Below are 6000 nucleotides of genomic sequence, written 5' to 3'. Positions count from 1 at the left end.
TAAAAAAGGAAAAAAGTCTCCAGGTTTAACTTGAGGCATGAATCTGACAAAAAGGGCTTCCTGCTGCTTAGGCAAGTGGTATCAAGATTAAAATTTCCCCTGAGAGTAGAGACCCCTCCAGGTTAAAAACAGCCACACAATAAAGCTTGTCAGCATTTACTAACCTGATCACCTGCATGACAGAAATCAGTCAGATCTTCCTTGCCATTGTACCTGGCTGGAACCAAACTACCAGTGTAGAACAAAGATAATTTTTAAAGCAAGGGAAAAAATGTTAAAATAGAGAGGATTTTGCTAATGTTAGATGCTTTCAAGTACTTAGAATCATAGAATAGTTAGGGTTGGAAAGGACCTTAAGATCATCTAGTTCCAACCCCCCTGCCATGGGCAGGGACACCTCACACTAAACCATATCACCCAAGGCTTCATCCAACCTGGCCTTGAACACCGCCAGGGATGGAGCATTCACAACCTCCCTGGGCAACCCATTCCAGCACCTCACCACCCTTACAGTAAAGAATTTCTTCCTTATATCCAATCTAAACCTCTGCTGTTTAAGTTTGAACCTGTTACCCCTTGTCCTATCACTACAGTCCCTAATGAATAGTCCCTCCCCAGCATCCCTGTAGGCCCCCTTCAGATACTGGAAGGCTGCTATGAGGTCTCCACACAGCCTTCTCTTCTCCAGGCTGAACTTCTTTTAAACTTCCAGTAATTGTTATTTTCCTTAATGATTTGTCATGACTGACAACTCACAATTTTTATTTATAAAAATTAATTTCAAAATATTTTGTGTATGCAAGCAAATAAGTATTTTGTGTCATAATTAGTATGTAGATTAACTCACTTTTGCAGTGAAAGGTAGGTTTGCTGGGTGTTTTTTTTTTTCACGGTGCTTATATAAAGGCATTGCAATTCCAAGTTTTTACTTGGAGGGATCACCCTACACATCTTTTCAGTAGTGTCTCCAGTGAGGCAGGTAGGAAGGATGCCAAAGGAACTGCTATTTTTTTCCCTGTAGCATGAAAACCTCTTCAACAGGAATAATCAGCTCGGGCCAAGAACTTGTTTCATGTATATGGCAGGATTACTGACCCACGCAGCCATATAATTTAAATAGGAGATGAAAATTGATCTCAAAATAACCTCAGCAATCTAAGCCTGGAAGAGACAAAAGCATGGATGCCTACCACTGCAGAAAAACAGACCTTGTCACAAAGAACTGAATGCTTGTGTATCACTTTGTATCTTAATTTGAAGAATATGCCTCTGCTGATAAGCATAATGAGAACAAGAGAAAACTTTTAATGAACCTTTGCTATAATAGTATGACCAAAACTACTGAAGTGAGAGGTTTTGTTGTTAGACTGATGAATAGTGATTATGACAATGTCAAGGATATCAACTTACATATTGTGTTACAAAGGAAGACTAGCTTAAAAGGAGAACTAGACAAATAGAAACAAGGCCATTATCAGAGCCCCCTCTCTAGTTTACATATGCATATATACATATACACACACATATATATTTGTGTGTATATGCATATATAAGAGTGATCTAGCTAGCTACATGAATGTGTACTTGGGAGATATGACTCATTGTGTGTGTCTATTTACAGTATCATGTACTATGTATCACATATGACATATATAACGCGTTGTATCTCCCAAATTTAGCAAGTATTCATTGTGATCCTTAGCAATACAATAGCTTCCTGAATTCCTAGATTCTTCATGGCAAGTTAGGGTCTCCAGCAAAATTTACTTACCAGATGGATAAAGTTCAGAGTGTGGAAATGGCCCCAAGTTCCAGCTAGACAAATAGATGGAGTGGGTGAAAACCATGTCAGTTTGTGTCTGTTTCCATGCAGTTTCTAGAGCTTGCTGCTGGAGAAGCTGCTCTGCTGTTCAAATAGCCTGTTGCTGAAAATTCAGGGGAGATTTTTCTCAAAGAGGAGGTTCAAAAAGGCCTTTGAGAAAAGGAGCAGGTTCTTTGCAGAACATCTGCCTGTGTGACAAGTATTTTACCTGTACAAGAGGATAAGTTATGCTCCTGGAATCCAGTGCATAAATTACAAACAAAATAATAAATTCGGCCCAAAGCACCATCTACTAATCTACTCGTGTATATCACAGGTAATATGTAAGCGCTTTTCAGAGCTAATCCTGTCAAACACAGCATAAATGTGAAGGCCAATAAGATTACTTGGAGAATAAGCATTTTAATAGCATCACACAATCAGGAAGTAAACAGATTATTAAAGGACGCAACTGGCATTGATTTTATTTTGCAGCTTGGCCTGAATGTCCTAAATTGATGAGTCTTATAATCAATCTTATTTGAATTTTGCATAACATTTTATCTCCTCCAGAGGATAAGGAAACATGCAATTTCAAACATCAGAACATTAAAAAGCAAATGTCGAGAGAAAAAGAAAACCGCAGTGCAAAAAATCTGATGGTGAAATCCTCTTTGCTGGGCCTCAAAGGTACCTGACAGGGTTCAAAGGATGAATCTATGAAACAGTTGTGCAGGAGATAACTGTGACGGTGCCCACCTGGAAGTACAGGCTCTCTAGAGAGAAGTCAGATTCTGTAGGTGTGTTGCTAGACAGTCTCCAGGCTTCTCCATCTGTGGGTTTGTTTTTCTCCCCTAGCATTCTGGACCAGCCCCAGCAAGGACTGCTTTGTTCTGTCATGGTTTTAATATGAAGACACACATCAAGAAAAGAAATTCAAGCTTTAAATTCTTCTGAAAGAAATGTCATTCATGCAACAAAACCACTTTCAAATCAAACTGATACAAAGGGACACCAAGGATATAGTCTGCCAAAACTTCATTATTTCTTCAAATCAAAACACTAATGTAAAGGAGAAAATTTGGCCTAAATTGCCAAATCAGTGAAATTAATGTCCTGATTGTGAGCTATAAGGTCTTTCTGACAGCCATCATACTGTAAAAGCTGTTTTCTCCTTGCTATAATACTGTGAAAGTTCTCTACAACCAGCAGAGACAGGTAAGTATTTATTTGCAAGTGTGACTTTTTTGGAAGATATGAGGACAGTCTAGATCAACGGGCTGCATACCAGATCTGATTTTCTGCCACACAAACCCTGAGTACAGTAGAAGAAAGCACTGTGTGTCATGAAGCTGGCTAGCGGGACTAAATTAACAAGAAATTCATATATGCTGTTCTTATAGAACAGGAGCAGTTGACACATCTTTTGCCACAATGTTTTTCTCCCCAAACATATAAAATACGCATCTGAGGTAAACCTATGCCTTTCTTCCTTGTGTAGGTACAGCCCCACATTTATACTGCTGTTTGCAAATCCAGTAGATTTTAAAATATTTTGAGTCTATTCAATTTGAAATCCAACCTTTCCACTCTGTCCCTGCAGCTAGATAGTTTGTGTGACAATCAGCTTTTACCTAGAATTTATGCCAAATCTGCCAGTGCATTCATATTGTGTGGTTATACTTCCATTTCATACTTCCAGGCTAAATGAGAGGGCAATTACGTTCCCCCTAGGTTAAGAATAGCTGAAACAAAAGAAGATACTGCTTGAGTGTGGGCAGGGACTAGGTAATACAATTCAACAAATACCCTTTAGTGATGTGAAGTAAGAGGGATTGGTTGGATGTGAATGTGAATGATAAACAGCAGAAACATGTTGAGTGCAGACAGAGAAATAACAGCATGCTAAGAGGAAAGCAAGAAGGGGGACTGGATGCTCATGAAAGTGTCAGCACAGAGTGCACAGATGGTGTAAAAGCAGTTCAACACACTCCCCCCAAAAAACAAAAGTCTTCTGGTAGAAGTGAAGACTTGCAACAGCTGACAAAGCAACTGCATCCTACTGACTTTGCTACAGAGTTTAACGGGATTGGGCTGTATCTACTTTTTCTGACTATGTAAAGGATTGCAGAAAACAAATATATGACTTCACCAGCGGTTTCTCCTAACACAGAGAGCTCTGAAACACTGGCTAACTGCTGGGGACAGGCAGACATTTCTGTATGCCACTGTTCTCAGGTTGCCTTGAGAGTCACCATCATTTGCAGAGATTCAGCTCTGTCTGTTAAGCCACTCTCTTCTGAGAGGGGATAGCTGAGATTTGGCGTAATCCAGGTTTCAAAACATAGCTTCCACTGAAACTCTAGCTCTTAATTTCATAAGTGCCTTTGGGATTTTCAGCACCCTCATTTTTTTAATCAAAACATCTGTACCTTTTGCAATGCTCTACTTAACTTCAAAACTGTCCCAGAACTTGTGTGTAAGTTATCATGCACAGCTCCTAGAAATTAGTCCCAAATTTTACTTTCCCAATTAAAGTGTAAGGAATATATGAGAGTCTCATTTTGTGAAAAAGGAAGGAATAAAGGAAAAGGATCTTCTGTATCTGTAGATTTTTGGAGAAGTGTTTCTCTTTTAAAGCTTCAGCAGCAATTTCAGGACTGTTATATACTATGATTCTGTTCTAAAGAAACCTCACTCTTTGTTGAGAATCCTCAGGCAGGAATAGATAGAATATGTGAAGAAAGTACTTTTATTAATGATTATTTCATAAAAAGTTGTTTTCAACTGACCTTCCACTGGTTGTTAATTTAGTGTATGATTTAGACTGGAGACTTCCTGGTCCTCTAGTTGTTTTTGCCTTACTTGCATAGTGACCTCTTGTACAAATATTTTTGCAGGGGTGTCAGTTTTTTGATTCATTCCTGTGACCCTGTGACGTGAGTCATCGACCTAGAACTGTATCTCATGCAAATTGCATGAACATTCAAGGATAAAACAAGAGTTTTTTCTCCTACTCTATCAGCTGCTCTGTGGTCTGGTGGCAACACCTGAGTGACATGCTACTTCTGTTCAAAACATCAGTGGGGAAATTTGGGCTGGATCCCTGGCAGCTGTAAGTGTGACTGCCATCTTTGGTGTTTTACCATTTCTCTACAAAGGCTGTGAGTTTATTCCCCAAGGAAGATCAATGCTGTAATTTGAGCACCATAACTTTATGGAAGACTTTCAGCATTACTGCTTGATTTTTAGAACTAGTTTTGACAACTGAATAGGAAAAGGAAAACAGCCCAGAAGAGTTAGCATCAAAAATCACTTTTTCTTTCTCCCTTCTTCCAATTCTGAAGAATCATGTCATCACTCATCTTACACTTATTATAAGGAAGGCATCCTCCTTTTGAACTTGTCAGAGATTCTTTTGTCTGGAGTCCCTTTTTTTTCCTCTCAGCCGCTTGTCTCCCTTACAATTTCTCTATCTCTTTTTTGAACGGTTGTAGAAGACCCATATTAGCATCTGTGCACTCTAGCAGTACAGGGCATGCGTGTGCTGACCTACTTGACAATGTCAAATGAGCTCTCAGTGCTAGCACAGGAAACTCTTCCTTCTGTTCTCTTTTCCATGGTGGAAAGTGGGGATAAGGTAGAAAAAACTTCACTGTTCCTGGCCAGAGGTTTTTACTGGACCTAACATTATCCAGTAGTATCCACTGCCTGGTTTATTCCAATTTATTCTGCCAAGACCCTGTCTGGGTCAGTCTACTCACCCCACCTTTCTTCTGTGCTGAAGCTCAAAACCTTCTTGCTTGCACAGCACAGAGAGAGATGTTTAAGAGCCATTCCATCACATTCATAATGACTTAAAGCAAAAAGAATGAGCAAATGCAAGCTGTAATGTCTTCCAAGACACCATATTAATAAAGAATTAAGTCCAAAATTAAAACCAGATAGGTAGCCAGAGTGCTATTAACCACTGCTTTGTAACACTTCCTTTATAGTCTGAGAATGTTGTCAATGATTCAAATTTTATCTTATATATGTTAATGTAAAACAACAATAAAGCTATCAAAACAGAGAACCACCTCTTCAAAACCTCCATAATGGCTAGTCTATGCTCTTGACTATATAAATCATACCATAAGAAAATATCCAGATGAATTATGTTTGCTGGGAACTGTTTCTGTCCTTCTGAAATTACCCAT

Source organism: Melopsittacus undulatus, chromosome 2, assembly GCF_012275295.1.
Source record: "Melopsittacus undulatus isolate bMelUnd1 chromosome 2, bMelUnd1.mat.Z, whole genome shotgun sequence".
In the NCBI taxonomy this organism is placed as follows: domain Eukaryota; kingdom Metazoa; phylum Chordata; class Aves; order Psittaciformes; family Psittaculidae; genus Melopsittacus; species Melopsittacus undulatus.
Note: the sequence above shows the minus strand (reverse complement) of the source record.